Here is a 19,712-nt window from a genome sequence, read left to right as displayed (position 1 = left end):
GTAGAACGCCATAGCTCTGTTCTTCAGCTTTCTTCAAAATGAAACGAGATCTCTTAAACCGCGCGCTCATTGCGTTCCATAGGACATTAGTTGCGGCTTTGTTCGTGTTAAGCGGCGTCTTCGAGAGAGATCACCAATATTTTGTATTTATTGGCTGATTTCTCATCTCTATAGTGCAGTAGACAAACCTTCTAAACTTTCAGGTCCTGTCAGGGATTGAATTTCTACTTGTAACAGGCTCATATTTCTTTGAAATTTCTCGAGTGGGCGACCACGGCGTAAGGCTAAGGCGCAGTGGCCTTCTGTGGCGCATTGTTCAACTTCTTAAAGTTGAACCAATTTGTACCTAAGACTAGTTCTTTGGACGCTTGGGCCTAATCCTCAATAAGAGGCGCTGGGGTAGGTTCTTATCTCTTTGCAGAGCCACTCCAACTTTGGACGAAAGTTTTGCACTTTCTCTCAACCATGCCATGCTGGACGGGATGCGATTAGATGTACTACTTACATCTCGGTCTCTCACTCACGCCCACAGCCGGCGGTGTCAGCGAAAAAGTGATCGGCTCTCTCATCCGTAGGTCGAGCCTCAAATGGCTACAGAAGGAAGGAAACATGTTTCAGCTGATGTCTTGCGCAGGGAGTACTTTTAGGTGGTTTTCAGACTTCAGAAACTCCACAGTTGCAACGATGTCTTACTTGAACATGGTCCTAAACTGGAATGAAAAACTTGAATTAAGGCGTTCAACACTGAATGAATCGCAGAAAGAAAACAACAACAACGCTCTTGCCTTGCGTTTACTGCCAATAGTAGCAGCCGCATTCTCTTGAATGAGCCGGTGTGGAGCGTGGTGCATAGTAACAACAGGGTGAAAGGACGAGAAATAATTATGACTTTAGACTGATAAAGTTGGTGGCAACGTAGCGGGGCACGCTGTCGCTTATTGCAACACATGCCCATATTACATGTGATTTTCGACATTTTACGTCTAGCTTCACCTTGGAGATTCATCCCTCCGGCTCCCATCACTTTAAGATTTGTCGGGCTAGTTGTTTCATAATGAATGAAAAAAGTAAGTGTCGCGTGTGTTCTTTTCTGTCTTAATGCTTTTGCGCAGTTTATTTTTTTCAACCCATGACTAGCCCGGACAGGCTGGCTGTCTGACGAAAGAGCAAATTTCGCAATAACTATGTTATTCCGTTATATAAATACTAACCGCACATTGGGACCGAGTATTAGAATTATTTTACTGAGCAGCAGCATTGTAATAAAAAGCATGCTCGTTAATTTGAATTGTTATTCCCGATTATCATATAAGGCATTTTATGGTATACACTTTGGCAGATGTAAGTAATGGTCGCCCGTTGGTGAAACGCGCACTGGCTGAAAAAAAAGCATGCACCGTCGTAACGTTTCGCGGTTGTAACACCGGTGAGCCGTTGTCTGTATCCCTGAGTGACAATACGTCATTTAAGTTGATCAAGTTGTTTGGTGTGGTTGCCAGTTATTAAGAAAGGCACGTCCACTTTTATCTGATTTAAACGAAAAAAAAGAAGGGGAATTAGTCCTTCATTTTTTCACCCGATAAGGGTGCACGCTCGCATTGTAGGGCCATTGACAGGAAACGTAGTTCGCAGTTTAGGCACATCGTCAGCAGAGATATATGCATGTATTTCTTTCTTTATTTCACCCAGTTTCTTTCTTTTGGAACATCTATAGGGAAAGACTCATTTCTCATCACGCACTTTCTTTCTTGCTCTGTCTTCCTCACCCCTTGTTTTCTCGCATGTGTTGCAGGGCCCCGTAAAAGGTATGCCCCTTATTTCTGAGGGTCTGTGTGCTGCAGCTATGTGCGCCAGATCGCCTTATGTGCTGCTGCTGGAACCAGCTATCCCACTTCCAGCTCAGGCATGCTGGCGGGCATGGACAACCCGGTTATTGCCACCGTCTTGACGGCGGCTCCTACATGGGTGGCCCTGGCATCCTTCGGCACCCCGACTACGCTGTTGGCTTTCCTTGCCGCCGAGGAGCGTGCCGGAGGAAAGCTAGCCCTGGACGGCCTGCGGGTGAGCCCCAAAGGAGGACGCCAGGAATACGTCATCGTCGAACTAAACCATCTATGAGGAGGAGACAACGTGCGCGCAAACACTGATCAGACTGCACATCGCCCCAGCACTGGTAAGTCTGCATAAGGCGTTTAAAGCACAAATAACAATCTTAAACACTGTAGATACAGTTCAGCACTGCTACAATCATTTAGAATAAATCTGGTCGCCTTTCACGGGGCAACCAAACTGATAAGGGTGCATACCAGCGTCTTTAAATCAACAAAAAAAAACATTACAAATATTCGCGGCATTAGGGTATTGCTTGCAAAGAAAGAAATATAATTTCTTATATATCCCGGTATGCTCGGCGGCTCGGTGGTCTCTAGACCAAGAACTTCCTCTGAGTAATTCGGGCAAGAGCAAAGGGCACGTGTCACTTCCCCAAAAATCGCTTAGCTTTATTGCGTCTGAGCAACGACGAACCGGTGCCTGAGTTTTCAGTATAACGTTCACTTTCAAGCCACTTCACTCCACCGAAGAAGGACCACATAGATGTTGTCTGTTATAGTTGAATGAAGTGAAAGCAAAAAAGATCGAAGCTGTCTTCAAGAACGAGGATAAAACAAAAGCAAAGAAATCAGGGCAAGAAACTTCACCTCAAGCATTCATTTAGTCTTGAAAAGTCCTGCCCCGATAAAATTCCAAAGCTGGCCTTCGCTAAAAAAAAAAGATAAATAGTGGGCAGATCGAGCTTCACTAAAAACAAAGGTCAAAATTGTTACACCCAAACCACGCGGAGAAAACGAAAACAGAGAGGCGTGTCCGCATTGTAACCGGCAAACTTTGAGAGCAATTCGGCCGAGTAACAAGCGAAGCACCTTAACGTTCACCTGGTGTCAGGGCCCGGGGACTGAAAGGCCTCCCGTGTCCGTGCTTGCTAGAGGAACGGCATTAAAGGGAGGCCCTTTTCTCCAATGTACTTATTTCTGGCGTCGGTTTAACGCATTTTTTTTTCCTAAGCTTTGTTCACCCACGCTTTTGACCGTAAACGTAGACTCGTACACGACCAAGTTGCATTCGTTTCTCTGCCACTTCCAGCTGGCTTGTAATGTTATTGCTGTTGTTTTATTTCCATGCATTCTGTTTTTTTCGGGTATTACCGGGCGCGACTTCTGGCTGCTATAGAATAAACGGAGCTCTCTCGGCTGAAAGCAGGCACTGTGCCATGCACTGTAGTCGTTGCTTCCACGCTTAAACTCTGCGCGTACTTTAGACATTTCTAGCGTTTGTTTTTGTTTATTCTTGACGGTTTCTTCTACCGCCTTTCCAGTCGCCACAGTCAATATATGGCTTATTTTAGCTCGCGTTTTGCCAGCGTGCTGGGGCCACATTATTCTATTGGACCAGCACCAGAAGTATTCAATATTTCTTTGCAACTAAAGATTTCAAGCGCACGCCATCGCAAACCCAGTCGGACCTCTAATCACGCTTACTAGTATCGCTTAAAACACCGTGCTAAGGCTTAACTTGAACTGCCCTACCTTTCGTTAAAACGAGATTGTGAATTTATCTCTTACCTGCAGTATGAAGGAATGCTATTTTTGTTTTGTTCATGCCCTTCTGCATAGTCCAGTAGAGATGCGCTTTCATCATAAAATGCTGTGCACTAGTGCTGAAACTATGCATGGCACCGCCGAAAGCAATAAAGATTTTGAATTTTTTGATGTCCGCTGCCGCCATGAGATGATTTCAGGTCGAGGATATGGAATTCACTGTTATCGGGTTCGAATCTGTGCTTATGGCAAGAATAGTTTTTCATGCGTTTTTTTTTTACTCGTAACTAGCGGCACGTCAGCTACGTTCCGATGAAACTGTGGCTGAGTAGCCAGAACACAACATTTCGGCATCAACAAGCCGAATGTCTAGTTTGCGACAACGTACTCGGACCAGTTTATTTTTTTTTTTTTGTAAGCCTTACTACTTAACGTCGTCCAGCACAGTGCCTCCGGGCAAAACTCCGTGTTGTACCTGATTTGAAGATATCGAAATTTCTAAATGAAAGCACTGCAAGAACTTGACAATCTACGAGAAGTTGCACGAGTTAAAGACGCCTTCGTTGCAAGCAACGATAACAGTTCGCTCTACCAACAGTGAGGTCATGTATTCGCTTCAGTAATGTATTCCAAGAAATCTGCGCTCTGAATTCTCGGAAGCTTGTTTGTTTATTTCCCGTCTCATATACGCTTCAAGCTGTTTTTTCTTTTTGCCCGCACGAATAATTTTTCTTTACAATTTCAGACATCAACGCAGATAGATCTGCAGGTTAAGCAGTGTTAATAAGCATGCAGAACAAAAATGTCTGACAGGGATTAATACAGACCGAAGGTAACCCACTGTGAGCAAAATTAAAAGAAAAGAACACATGAGGAAGCAAGCGAACGCGGAACTTCACTGTCAAGCAAGATAGCGCATGGAGTGAAAAAATAAGTTACGAAAACAGGCATGCTTAATCAAGAATATAAGATTAAAAAAAGCTGCTGTTACGTGAGATGTAGGAACCGCTTTTCGCGGTTAACGCACAAACTTCGGTTCGGCTGTACAGCCTTATCGCATGTGCGCTACTTCTAAGGCCCGGAAGTTTTTCATGGATAACTTCGTCGAAGGTAATCGCCTCTTTTTCTCCCTGCGTTTTCTGATGTATCGCTGCCGGAAAAGACAGGCATATAATACAACAAGCACAGGCAGGGGGCTGGTCACAACTTAATGCGGTTAGGCAGCCTACACCGGGCCAAGGGGATAACGGCTAACGATGTTGACACAGAAAGACAAAAAAGAGTGTAGTTGGTTAATGTACGCGCCACGAATCCCCTTCCACCGTGCATGAATGCTCTGTAGCAGCCTTATAGGCCGGCTATTGAGGCCCTGTAGGTTCGAGCACCGCGGCAGACCTGTGCTTATTTTCTGCGCCACTGACGTGAGAAACAGGAAACCATGATGAGGGTACTTTTATTTTATTTTCTCAGAAGCATTGGCTAGCACCTAATCGACTTAGTGGACTCAGGAGTGGCTGCGTATAGAACAGCACTGCACGGGCCTAATTCTGAGGCTTAATTAAATCCTAGGCCTAGCCTAGGTCGGCCACTACAAGCCCGGGTCCGGCCCAGGCCCGGCGAAGCAGCCAAGCCCACGGCTTGGGCCGGGCCCGGGCTTTCTAGCCGGGCCGAGCCAGCGCGTGCTTTAGCAGTTATTCATCGACACCAATGAAACAGTAAAGAGTGGAAAGAGTGAGGGATAGGGAAGTAAGAGTTGGAGTCTAGCGACCAGCTTTTTAATTAGCCTTGCTGGCAGCAGGTCAAGTCACTGCATTAGGAAAAAATAACGATCGTCAAATGTGTGCTTAGGTATCGTTCAACCAATGTTTATGGTTTATGGGGGTTTAACGTCCCAAAGTGGCTCATGCTATGTGGGACGCCGTAGTGAAGGGCTCCGGAAATTTCAACCCCCTGGGGTTTTTAACGAGCACTGGCATATCACGGTAAAGAACCTCAGGTGGTCGAAATTTCCGGAGTCCTTTAACCAATGTGGTAGCACGTTGCTAGACAAGGTAAGTGAACGAAATTTTAAAAGACCACTGTTTGAAACCTTGTCTGTTTAATGTGTCATCATAAAGAAAAAGAGTAAATGTGCTAATCAATACTGAGAACTATTTTTCACCTAATTTAATTTATTTTGCTTAATTTCTTTAGGAAATAAAGTGAAATTGATTTCACTGGACAAATGGAAGCATCGGTATAGGCTCCTTGGGTTGGAATAAACTTGGCTATGATTCCATAGAAGGGGTCGACGAAACGTGAATTGTGATTTGCGAGGTCAAAATTCTTTGCTGAGTTCGGTAATTTTATACCGCTTCTATGGGCCTGTCGCGAAGGTGGGGTTTATACCGACGAGAGGTATGCTATAGCAGTGTGTATCCGTCACCGCGCGGATAAAAGTTATGGTGCACTGAAGTTATTTCATTCGGGGCAGGTGAGTCTCTAGGCTTCGGAAAAAGAATTTAACAGTGAAATTTTCATACAGAAACGAGCTCACAAGACTGTGCGCGTAAAAGACCGAAACTTATATTACGGGACCATTTTTTTCTATTCGAAAGTAATATGAAAGAAACAAAGCAAAAATATATCTTTCTTCTAGTCTCTGATTTCGAAACATCATTAATTAAGAGGTCCCTATCGAGAAGAATCAAGCTACAACGTGAAGGCCGGCGATTACTTAACAAACCTTGTCGACTATCAACAGAAATTTAGATTTACCTGACGTATGACACTGCAGAGTTGCTTCGAAGAGAGCGTGATCCTTTAAAATGAGTTTAAAATATGCTCTCATTAGAGCAGCTTACGGGGTGGCTATACGATGCATGTCATTATAATCATCACTGGCTAACAAACAAACTTGTTTGCGTAGCAGTCCTTACCACTCACAACATGTTTTGAACAAAAAGACGTACTGCGCACTTCATTGCATCATACATGTTGTTGCGGAATTTGCGTAGTGGAGCGATTTAAGAGCATCAATTCACAGTTCTAAACAACGGTGGCATTTCGTAAGGCTCTTTCCCGGTTAGGACTCTACGCTCCATTTAGGGGCTTGCGCAATCGGCGTACCTCATTCTCTGGCAACAGGAAAAAAATAACGCGAACAACAGTTAAGTCTCGATCGATGCGAGCATGTCAGCAACGTGATTAAGGGGAATAGTCTTGTTCTTTTATCTCGTATTACCAAGATATCGCAACTCTTGGCCTCCTCACAAACTAAGTTTGTCATTTACAAAAATGTTAGCGATGGGGGAATGCTGAAACTTCGGGAATGAACGCCACGAGTACAGGTAAAACATGCATGAATGCAACGTCACCGCAGGTGTCTTATGTTTTTTGAAGCTTCTCACAGTACGGATTGGGGAATCGCGTCAGGAGTATCGCAGTCAGGGAAAGTCTAGTGAAAAGTTGAAGAAATCTTTACATTAAACGCTAAAGACAAATTTAACGTAGCTGGAAAAAAGGCGGAATTTATATACACTGAGAAGAAATTAGGGTGGAGTTGTTCTCGCTGTGCCTTTATTAATGGTAATGAAGAATGAGCCGTGCAAAAAAACCGAGACATCGATATAATTTTTTTAAGTAGACCGTAAGCTGTTCTATCGAATAAGCATAAAGGAAAAACAGATAAAAACCGAAAACATCCTACATAAATACGCTTGTAGAATAACCCTTGTTAATAGACGTCGTATTGATGCGTGAAGTGGAGAGACCAGCTTACGGCTACTTCAGCGCCGGCTGTTAGCCACGGACTTCCTAAATACATCGCGTGCTGGCGCTTCCTCACCGTCATGTGCTCTCGTGAAAAACTTGCGCGCCCAGTGGCCCTACAAAATTGCTCCATGGCTAAATAAATGAGAAAGCTGCTCACTCGGAAAAACAACTCTGCCACCTTTCCAAATTGCGAAATTTCAGTAACATACCACAGTGGTGGAGTGCAGTGGTGGCTTAGAGGTCTGAACATCCGCCTCGCATGCGGGAGGTATGGGGTTCGATCACAAGTGTCGCCAGGTGCCCACTTGTGATGCAATGGGCAGAAACTTTTCCCTGTCCTGGTGCACGACTTCTCCGGGGGAAGTGCTTGGGAAGTGTTCGTCTGACCTGACTTCTGTGCACGCGAAACACACTGTTCCATGGCGCTCTTCACCCAAGGTGACCTTGCACCATAAAATTCATAATCATAATCAATTTCTTCAACGCCTTTTGGTGTAACTTCGGGTCTTCACGTGTAGTAGTTAGTCTAGTGCAGGCCTCCATCTGTTAGCAAGGGATACCTAATACAGGCAGAGTATGCAGCAGTCGCTTATGCGTTAAGTGTTCGCATGTGAAAAAAGGTTTTGCGGAAACGCACAGATATATACGCTCAATTCTGTGACGTGTTATAGTTATCTCGAACTTTGTATAGAAGTTTATGAAAAAGTTAGCAGAACACAACTGCCCACTGCCAGTGTTGAAAGGATTGCTTCTCTTCATCGTCTCTCAAAGCATAAACAACTATGCCGCCAATAGTCGACACCGTGTAAAGCAGCCCCGGGTACAATCGCAGCAGACAACCTGTTGCCTCAAATTTCCCCAGACCTCACCTTCCTACTCTACTCTCTGCTGTCCCTGGCTACGCGTTTTTTCTCTAGGAGGCCACACTGTTACCCTTAGGAACTCTACGTTATTCATTCCACGTTCTGCTTAAGCTCACATAATTATCTTGATTTCAGCTGGAATGTCATTAGCTCTAATTTGTCGTCTGCTCGATCCTTCAGTCAGTGAGCTCTGTTCTGTGAGTATCATTGGATTAGTGGCTTACAAGTTGGCTGCTCTTCCATTTTTCTGGGAGGGAATGGCTGGAAATAAAAGGACTTCAGCTACGCCATGGCAAGCCGACAGCTGTTGGAACACAACGCCCTACAGAAGTGTGTATACACCGGCATGGCCACAGCGGCGTGTAGTGAAATATTTTTTTGAAGTACTTTTCGGCTGCAGTTGCTGTTTCTTCACTTTCGAGGTCTTTTCCCTCGCCATTGCTGCACTGCGCTGGAAGTTACAGGGGTGGGTTTTAACAAGTTCAGTGGTGCTGGTAACGAGCATTCTTTTAGAAACATTTATAGTCATAGTAGTAATAAAGGAGTTCCTCAGTTGCTTCATCATCGGTAGTAGTACAACCATCATAGCTGAAAATTTCAAAAGCATCACTGCTCCACGTGTGACGCGATCATCGTCGGTCCGATAAGAAATGTTGTTTCTGCACTCCCTACCCAATCCGCTGCGGTGGCTCAGCGGTTAGGGCGCTCGACTACTGATCCGGAGTTCCCGGGTTCGAACCCGACCGCGGCGGCTGCGTTTTTATGGAGGAAAAACGCTGAGGCGCCCGTGTGCTGTGCGATGTTAGTGCACGTTATAAATATCCCCAGGTGGTCGACATTAATCCGGAGCCCTCCACTACGGCACCTCTTTATTCCTTTCTTCTTTCACTCCCTCCTTTATCCCTTCCCTTACGGCGCGGTTCAGGTGTCCAACGATATATGAGACAGATACTGTGCCATTTCCTTTCCCCAAAAACCAGTTATTATTATTATTATTACTCCCTACCCAGAGCCAAGTATGTGTCAGCTGTGGTTTGGTGTGGCTGTCAGTGGACTCTGCCAGCTTGGGAGACAGCATGCAGATAAAGGAGCAGTGCAACGACCGTCGCTGCTTCTACACTCCGAAAAAGGACAAAAAACCAAGCATTTTCATAAATTACTTTTTGTCTTAGTTTTCAATCATTCGGCTGTCAGCACTGTGTTTTCAAGTACAAATAATCAGCAAGGCAGGAGTCCAACTTATCTTTGAAGGATGCAAAAAGGTTGACCGTGACTTCAAAAAGCAAACAGGCTGTGTAACGAGGGGCTCACAGGAGAGAGTCCATAAGCACAAAAAAGGGCGTCCATAATTAAATTAGGGTGGCTTGAACAGCAATGTTAAGTCAATTAATGGTTTATTTTGTCACCTTTTGGTTTGATTACACAGACCGCCTGCAAGGATATTAATATGATAGACACTGATTGTTCGGTTCAGGTTTACCTTCAAAGATTCAACTCCACATGACCTAAAAAAATCATAAACACTAATGTTTTCTAGGAAAAAAAAATGTCTGTTCTTTCTCGCTCTGTCTAGTGGTCTGTCTGAATAAGATATGAGGCCCTCCGCGAGGTCTCACAAGCGAATAGGTTGGTTTGATGAAACCGAGGTCACGGGTTCGGTATCCTGACTGGGTGGCAGCCATTCTCCTTAAATACAATTATTCTCTTGTTCTGGGATTTTAATCAGGGTCTAAATCTCGAACAGTAGTCAGCCTATATTTCTGCGTTGTTCTCAAAACAGCGCGTTGCTACATAGAATAAGAGCTGTTTGATTAGAACCTGTCAGCTTTGAGAGAATATATGTTACTGTTAAGGTGGGAGAAAATACTTGTTGCATGTTGCCATGTACATGGGGCCGCGGACATAGCCAAGGCTATCTTGAGGCATTTTTTCGGTGGTACTCATAACCATTAACGTACATTCAAATAAACAGGCCGATTTTGAAGTTGAAATCACATATGAGCCCTCCACCTAAGCATCCTTCTGAGCAGAGAAGTATCTTTTCAGGAGGTAAGAATGCCTCCTATTTTAATTTCAATCTTGATGACCGAGCAGCCTGCGACTTGACAAACGTGAGCAAGTCTCCCTCAGGTGTCCGCTGATTGGGCATGATGTCGAGTCGTCAATATGAGGAAAATCATGTCTGCGGGTATGAAGTTGACAGGAATAAGGTGGCCGCAGCTGGCAAGGCACCGGGATAATTGGAAAGACATGGGAGAGGCCTTTGCACTGGAGTGGGCGTAGTCAGGCTGATGATGATGATGATGCCTGTGAGGGTTAGTATGAACAGCAGAGCGACGCCCACAAGGAGGCACGCTTCACTTCTCCGAGAGCTGGAAAACGCGCCTTGGACCGCCCCGAAGGAAAGTGTAAAGAAGAATAGGGTCTGTTATGTGCTATGACAGTTAAACACTCCAAAGCTGCTCAGGCTATCAGGGACGCCACAGTGGAGGGCTCCAAATGGATTTAATCTACTTGTAGTTTAAGCTTTAACTTGTGTTGACATTACACAGAACACGGGCACCTGTTGCCTTTCGCTTGCATCTAAACGCTGCTGTCGCGGCTAGGTTCAAACCCGCGACCTTGGGATCAGCAGTCGAACGCCGAGGTCACTGGGCCACCGGGGCGGGCAGAAGAAGAGGAAGACCTCTGCTTTCTTTTCGTCCACGGAAAAGAGTCTGAGCAGGCTTTATGCGGCGGAGCCAGAAGGGCTGCTTTGTCGGGAACTCACCTGGCTTCGGCTGTGGCGGCGCGCAGGATCAACCTGGTCTGTTGCCTCGGCAACAGACAAAAATAGGCATCGCTCGGTCTGTGTCTGCCTCTGCCGCCGCAGCTTTTCGTTTTCTCTATTTCCCACCTACCTCCCATCTCTGACGCTTCTTAGATTTCTATTGTTCGGTCGATCGCTTTGTTCTTACTCTTACGCCAGCCAGCTCATTGGTGGCGTTACATGTGTGTAGTACATGCGCCCCTCGTTGAAAAAGCCTGAACAGGTTAGGCTATAAAGAAAGGATAGACACTGGAAATGCCATTCTGTGCGTGGATACCTACACCACTCTTTGAGGGGAAGGATAAAGGTTTTCAAAAAGGGTGGATAATGACCAATAAGCGCGGACCACATCTTTAAACGCTTGAGCATAATCGTCTAGAGTGTTGCAGGTGCACTTATGGTTTTCCGATTTACGAAGTGCTAAATATTTCTATTAATGTAGACAATAATTTTTGAGGATATCTTGACACACTCTTTTGCCGAGTTTCCTATGTCTCGGTCAGTTGTTTGCGATCCACAGTGCGGTCTTGTTCATTGGATGAGGCGCCAATGTTGCAACAGGCAGCGGAAGGGATTAAACGCCGAGCAGAGAAATTGGCGAATGGTCCGAATGGCATCGTTCCTCTGCTTTTCCAGATGCTTTGTCTCGTTAATCTTGGTTCATTTATTTCACACTGATTCAATGCCAACTTGACTTCCTATCGGTATTCCACCAGGATCCAGGATAACCGTTATTAGTTACCTGAAGTTACAAGAACTTTCTAACTGGAACAGGGTAGCCCTTACTAGTGCAACCACTGGCTGCTTTACCTGTGAGAAGAAGACAGAATATGCTGACACCCCCTTCGTAAACGTGTCCAAAGAGCACATGGCAAAAGAACAGCGTTGCAGTTTGAAGTTCGTCGACTTTACAACGATTAAGGATGAAGCGCGACGCCTTTCGTCTGCTCTACACCGGTGCTCTTACTTTCCATGCAGTCATTCTTTTTCTTTATCGAATCAGTGAGAAAAATATTAGAGGGGACACTTAGGCTCATCCTCCGTAAGAGTATGACGCGATAGCTAATCAGTTAATGCCCAAATATGCAGAATTAGTCTTTCTGTACTGTTTCGACAAATTTATGTTTCGAAAATTCAGCATCACAAGTGTACTGCACAGCTACGAATTTGTAAACAGCAGCGCTCATGATTTTATAATAATAATAATAATTGTTTTTTTCGGGAGGGGGGGGGGAGAAAATGACGCAGTATCTGTCTGATATATCGTTGGACACCTGAACCGCGTCGTAAGGGAAGGGATAAAGGAGGAAGTGAAAGAAGAAAGGAAGAAAGAGGTGCCGTAGTGGAGGGCTCCCGAATAATTTCGACCAACTGGGGATCTTTAACGTGCACTGACATCGCACAGCACACGGGCGCCGACCGCCTGGGGACCTTTAACGTGCACTGACATCGCACAGCACACGGGCGGCTTAGCTCAGGATTTTCAGACTGTAAATTTGAACGATGAGTGCACGGTATCCACGGTACTGCGATTCCCGTGCGAAACCCCCTGTCCGTCCCTACGTACACAAGAGAGGAACGCCTCAACGAGACCTTCGTTTTAAGAAGGGCGCTCATTTCATGCTGCTTATCCTCGTCCACGCAAAACAAGAACACACGGTTCGTGTGTCGTCGCTTCTATAAGTGCTGGGAGGGGCGCTAGAGCTATTGAGGTTGATGCCTATATTGACAACCCTTTCGAACTGGTGGTCACATTGTAATGTGCAGCATTCCCAAAAAATACATAGACAAACGGGGAAAGGGAACCCTGCTCAGATAAGGTAGACTAGGCTTATCAAGTTTCTAAGTGCCATGTTAGCGGGACCTTCACTTTTCCCGAGCGCACGAGTTCTGAAGGCGCGTCGTGTGGGATCAACAACAGCAACAACACAAAAGACGGAGACAACAGTCGGCAACAGTGTGGGTCATTTGAGCCCAGCGTCAGAAGCACCGAGGAGCGAGCTGTCCACAGCTCACGGTCTCCACTAAAAAGAACAGCGACAAGAAAAAGCACTTTCGGACACATCACCATCGACAGAAGGGCAAGCGAGACGAAAGGTCAAGAATGAAATGCGACTACAAAAGAACCCCCCCCCTCCCCTACCCACTGCCCTCCGCCAATCTGTAACGAGAGCCTGTCCGTCTCATTGTGGTCTCTCCCCCCCCGGACTGATGCTAATAGCCCGGCCTTTCAAAACAAGCTGCACACTACTGGCCCGCTACGCTCATTAGCGAGCCGCTAACGTAGTACGTGCCCAGCCAATTAGACGGTCAGCTGTGCTGCAATGTAGCTGCCCAATCCGGCGGCCGCTTCCCCCTAATCAGTCTAAGGCTTAAGACTATGCGCAGGAGCTATTTCGGGGAGATCGCTCGAGTTTCAGCCACTTGAGCTCTCCTCGGGTCTCCTTTCTTCTTTTTCACCTCTTCTGTTTTCCTGGCTACTGTCTAGGTTCTTTCAACCTTTGTTCTCTCTTTCCATTGCTTTGTGGACGGCTTCGCCTAACCAAGCTGCTTCTTCGCTGCTGACGCCGCCTTGTTGCTTTGTGTTCTTCTGGGCAAAAAGATTTCCTACAATGCCAAGGCGTTGTCACTAGTTTGCGTGCATCAGACGCACAGATTGCGCAAGCTACTGTCCTAGTCGCATGGCAGATGCAGGTGGCGCTTCTAAGTATTCGCATAGGGCTCTGCAGCGCGCTCGCTAGCCTACTTTCGTCCTAGTCATTTATTGTGTAAGTAATCAGCCGCATTGCATCAGACAAGGTAGACGATTGCGTAAACTAAACTGCGAGTCTCGTTAGCCTTTGTGGCGCAGTGATCAGCGCACTACACACGTTGGAAACGTGACTGCTATGTTGCAACACGAAACAATACTCAGCAGAGGCTAAAGGGGGAAAGCTTGATGCGAGAAGCGTTATGGAGGACAAGCACTACGGATGCAGGGAAGAATGTGTAGCACATCAAAGGCACTATTGACACATTTGACTAATCGGCGCTGTGTACGCTGTACGTCAGTTGCGTTTAGGTCACGGCTATTAAGCAATAACTACAAATAGTTCAAAACAAGGCAACTAAAAAGAGCAACAGAAGGCAATAGGTTGGAGGCTTAAGTAAGTACTGCGGCAAAGGAAAGCGAATTTGAAACCCTATCGCGCGCTAAAAAAAATCAGCTTCTGCCGAATAGCGTGCGCGAAAAAGCTATCAACTCACTCAAAACTAACACAGAGCACAGAGAAACACAGACACATGAGACTAACGTTGGAATTTGACACCTAGTTAATAGGAATTTCATTGTGTAGAAAAATAAGACGCTGTAGCTGTCTCACTTCTTGGTGGACACACGAACCGTTGTGGGAGTTAAGGGATGAAAGAGGTAATGAAAGAAAAAATTGGCACTGGCTTAGCTCGGCTGTGCCAGGATATACGTAGCTAAGGCTAAGGCAGAGCTTGGTTAGCCTTGGTTAATCTTGATTGCAAGTCCAGGTTAGTCCGGCTGTCTGGCTAGTTGTTGTCACGTGGTTCGCCACGCCGTTGGTCACATGACCAGTCACGTGGTTGGTCACGTGGTGCGTTGCGACCACGGTGGGACTGCGAGCACGGCGAAACTGCGAGTTCGTGGCCAATGTAGCTTTCGCTATACAAAAGAAGGAAGAACTGCTGGAGAGGAAAGATCCGGATTAATTTTTTGCACCTGGAATTTTTTCAACTTGCGCTCGCATTGCACAGCAGACGGATGTCTATTTCGTTTCGCCTCCATCGAAACGTGTCCGCCGCGGCCAGAATTAAGCCCACTTCCTCAGGCTCTGCAGCCGGACACTGCGGCGGAGGTTAGTTCATGGAATGAAATGTGCTTGTTGTTTGAACCCCGGAAGAGATCTTTGTTTCCACCAAAGGAGCAGTGATGTACAACGATTACCCATAAGCCCAAGTCACAGTGTTCATTTGTCTTTCTCAATCTGTCTTCAATGCGATTTTCTTAATGCGCTAACAATTGTCTCACTAGTTCCAGCGGCAGACTAGCGCCACTTCCTCACTTAATAAACGCCGCATATAATTCCGCTGCCCGGGGGAAAAGGTGGAAGATTTCTATCGGACGGCGTGCAGTACGCGAACGTCATATGTATTCCACCGCAGAAAATTTCTTGTTTTTCTCGTCCCCGACCCTTTCCTTCTGCCTCCACCACAAGTTTCTATCCCCATGCGTGTCGGCTGTTTTTGGCGAATTCATCCCACCAGCCGGCCATGGGAACCAACCTAAAACAGTGTCCATGTGTGTCTTTCAATTTTTCTTGTGTTTTTTTCTCCTTTATCACAAAGGATTCGCTGCGCAGTAACGATGTCCAAGTCTCTCACCGAGAGCGCAGCGCAGTCGCGGAGCATTCTGACCTGAACCATCGCATCGACTTTGAGCATGCCAGGGATGTTGACACCGAACTCAGCCCACTCAAGCGACAGCTTGCAAAATCCGAGCACATACAGAAAGAGGCGGGAAATGTAAGCTAGACCCAAGACTCCCTTCAATCAGTGCATCTACTCGGCTTTCGCGATGCAGCAAATTCCACCACCCGCAGCCCTGTGAACACGCATGGCTAGCCCTCACTTCTTGTCACACGGCGGCCACCTGCTTTCCCGGAACAGTGGAAGTGGCCAGAAAGAACGTTAAACCTTGAAGAAGTCGGGTGCCAAACATCAGTCCTCTATGAGACTTCGGTCGGAGCGTCATGATCTTCTTACTCATTTTCATAGTATATGTCTTGGTTTATATCTCAGTAGTGTTAGAGTTTATTAGTCTGAGCTATGAATATGTATTTTGAAGTCCGCCATATTTTCTCTCATCTCTGCGCCTTCGTTTTGTTTTTATTTTCCTCACAGCTGTAATTCAACTTTGATATTTCTTTTTATTTACGCACTGTTGTGTTCATTTTTGTTCGTTCCCACAGTACAGCTTTTATTACAGTTAATTTTCTTAATTTATTGCTCACTGAGATGACAAGTATTTTGTTCTTTTTATTTTTTCAGTGAGTTGACGGGCAGTGCTGTTTTTTTTTTTTACCACTCGTTCACTTTTTCCGCCTTTTAGTAACGCAATAGCCCTGATGTTATGAATGCTTCCCATTCAACAGAACGAGAAAAAAAAGAGAAGAAGCAGTGCTTTCAGTTCAGGAATCCCAATTGTCTGTAAAAGCTTACGCAGTAACACGTGACATCAGCATCGGGCCGTGACCTCTTTGTTAGTTTTTCTTGTATTTCGGATGGAACGTGGTGCCGGGAATAACGCGAACGACGTTGCGTTGAAGACTGGTCCCCTTCGTTTCTGCCTCTCCTAGTACGTGTGCCAACGTCTGCGCTTCTCGCGACTGCCCCGTAAGCGGATGGCTGCGGCAGACGTGACCGAACTTCGGAGACGAGCCGAAGAAGGCCTCCAGAGGGCGGTCTGAGCTGCCAGTGAGGGGCAATTGGGGCAGACAACGGTTCAGCGCGAACATATAAACATAGTGCATAGACAGAAGTGCACAGTAGTTTCAGATAAATCCCTGACACCCGAAAATGCTGACGAGTCGCATACGGTAGAGAGTTGACCTACTTCTTAGCTTTTACGTCGACCATGACCGCAAAAGTACTCCAGAATTTAGGGACCACGACATTGCGAATTAACTGGTCAGTGTGTAAGACAGGTAAAATTCGATGTTCAACATGCACATTCTTTGACAAAAATATACAGCCCAACAGGCATGCTTCTTCTCGTTTTCTGTAGGCAGCATTTCACATATCTAGCAGGTAAAAGGACTGGAGCCCCCACATCTCCGGGCCTTACGTTTTAGGCTCTATATGGAAAGCACTTCACTTCGCGAATTCATTTCAATGTTTTAGTGCAGCCCAAGAATTATATTGTTGTGGGGCAAACCGCCGAGTATATGATAGTGGAGCGAGATGTGAAATTTTCATGGCGATGTTTATTACGTCCTTCTGCGGTAAATGTTAAGCAAGGGCAAGTTGCGCGCGAACTTTTTATCACCTCCACTGGCATTACACAGCCAACCCTAATTACGCTGTAGCCGGCGCCATCTCCACTTCCACGCTCAAACAAACAAACAAACAAACAAACAAACAAACAAACAAACAAACAAACAAACAAACAAACAAACAAATAAAAAAGACTGAGCACGCAAGATACAAGCAGCATACGCTTGCTGTCTTAAGGCGTCTCCGGTGATGAAACTGCCGAAAAGAGCAGTTCGCAAAGGAAGTGTCTCGCCTGAGAGATAACATCGCGGTAGGAAGTAGTAAAAAGATAAGTTGAAAGGCTCGCACCTTCCTACCGGTATTCGAATCCTGTCCAAGGGGAAAAGAGCGTTAACGGAGAAGAAAGGCAGAGGCGCGCGAGAAAATGAAGTGTGCGCCCCAGTTTCCCGCGTTAACGAAGGCTCCGTTACTGCTTCGTGGAGCATGGCTGTCTACACACTCACTGTGCCCATACAAAACGGGGCAGTACTGTGCAAGCTACAGGCCAACGACCGGAATTCTCAAAACTGATTGGAGATGGGTGCACAGGGCATATTATCTTTCGAGCCGAGTGATTCTTAATTGCACTGACATAGTCTACTAATTCTGTGCTCAGTTCTATAACGTCTTGTTATTTTGTTGTTGTTCCTTGGTTATTTACTAAAGCAACCCCACGGCTATGCTGAGGTCGGTACCTGACATTTGGCGAGAAGGTTACTGCAGTCTAAATGAAATAAAATAGAAAAATGTAATGTTATACTGACAGTGTTCATGATGTCATTATTTGTAGCAACAAAGATGCATGAAGAGAATTGAAGAAGGTCATGTTCATAATTATTCTCCATTCACCAGCCAGGAGCGTCGTGTAGAAATCATGACGACAGGCTAATGACAATAACCGCCCAGAAATAATAACTGCCAGCCAGTAATAACAGGTACAGGAGGATAATCTATGCCACGGACAATGATTACCTCCGAGCGCATTGCCAACCAAGGTTCCCATTAAATTAACCCCACACCATGCTTTCTTGAGCCGCTCTAGCCGCCACTAACGAAAGTTGGTTACCATTTTTCATTGCCCGCTGTTCCGTGACTGCCAAATGACAATTGAGATTGCCATAGTCAGAGAATCGGCAGCTAATGGATTGCTCTCGTGAGCGCCTTCTTGAACAGATCTCTACAGCTTCCCTAATGCTGTTCCCTTTTAGTTCGCAGGTGCAAGTATGGTTGATCGCTAAACGAAGGAAATACGCTGCCGTGATAAAGTTATCGAATTTGCAAGCGAGCGAGGAAAAGTGTGCCCTTCAAGCCATTCGGGGGACGCAGCTGAAAGAAAAATAAAAAATGAAAACCGGCCGCGAAACCGGTGTAACACTGCGATGACGGGTAACAGGAAGGGGTTAAAGAAGATAGGCGGAGGAGGAACGCTTCCACCGAATTATCATTTTCATTTTTCTTTCCTCTTTGGTGCTGCTTCGCCTGATGTTGGCACGTTGTGACGTGGCTTGGCGGGGTTTTCGTAGAAGCATCCTTTGGAAAACTGCTATCTCACTCGCGTTATTTCTTTGTTTCGCATTTTCTAGTACACACACCCAATCCCTAACGGCAAGCTTATACTAAACTAGGTGTTTCTTGGAAGTCTTCTGCACGTAATATGTTGACGATTATGTTAATTTTGAATCATGAGAGAAAGTATTAATTTGTTTATTGGCTAGTTAATGTACTACTTTAGTTTGTAAGCTTAATTAGGTAGTTAAAAGCTTTTCCTGCTAAATATATTGCATATAAAACGTGGCCAGCGAACATTGAGAATTCATTCATGCTATGCGATTCGCAGATGTAAGAAAACATATTCATTTTAAAATTAATAATAAATGATTATAAGCCTGGGAATTATCCTCGCCTCGTCTGTAAGCACGCGTACCTAGGGAGTAAGTAGTACTGTCAACTCGGACTGTCTTAGCGATTAACTCAATGAACTCATGATAGGTCCTATTCGCCACACTATTTAGTGCGGTCGAGATGTGTACCTGAAGATCTAAGCGATTGTGAAGGTATATAACACGACTTGAAAAGTTTGTTAGGTTCATGCTGATGATAGGTACACTAGAAACTAGAAAGCTAGAAGAAAAAGATGTACAGTGCTTTTGACGGCACTCCGCGAGTAGTATATGAGGAAAACAAAGAATTAAACACAGAAACATGGTGTCATAACTGACACCATAAACTTATCTTTCTTCAAAAGGCAGCGAGAATTTGTTTTATGAGAAACTTGGCTTCAGATTAAAGGAGGCGGATTTATGAGTGGATCGAACAGTGTTTTATACTTAGTGCTTATTAGACTCTTATTATTTTGATGTTGCTGAAAATGAAGCTGCCGCGATCACCTTCGGCGCTACTCTAAAGAAGAAATCTTCGCTTAAAACAACATAGGCGCTGTCTTATCGCAACCTCAGCACGAAGAAAGTAATACTCGTAGCAAAATTCCTCTTGTTTACCCAAAAACTTTTCAGCCTTTGGAGGCGGCGTCAAGCAAGAAGTTGCTGGCTCAACCTCAGAATAGAAGCCTCGCTTCTAAAGGAGCGGATGGTTCATACAAAGGGAGAAAGTAAAAGAACAGAAAAGCGAACAAAGGTTGGTTGAACGCACTCA

The sequence above is a fragment of the Amblyomma americanum genome, chromosome 10 (genome assembly GCF_052857255.1).
Source record: "Amblyomma americanum isolate KBUSLIRL-KWMA chromosome 10, ASM5285725v1, whole genome shotgun sequence".
Classification (NCBI taxonomy): Eukaryota; Metazoa; Arthropoda; class Arachnida; order Ixodida; family Ixodidae; genus Amblyomma; species Amblyomma americanum.
Note: the sequence above shows the minus strand (reverse complement) of the source record.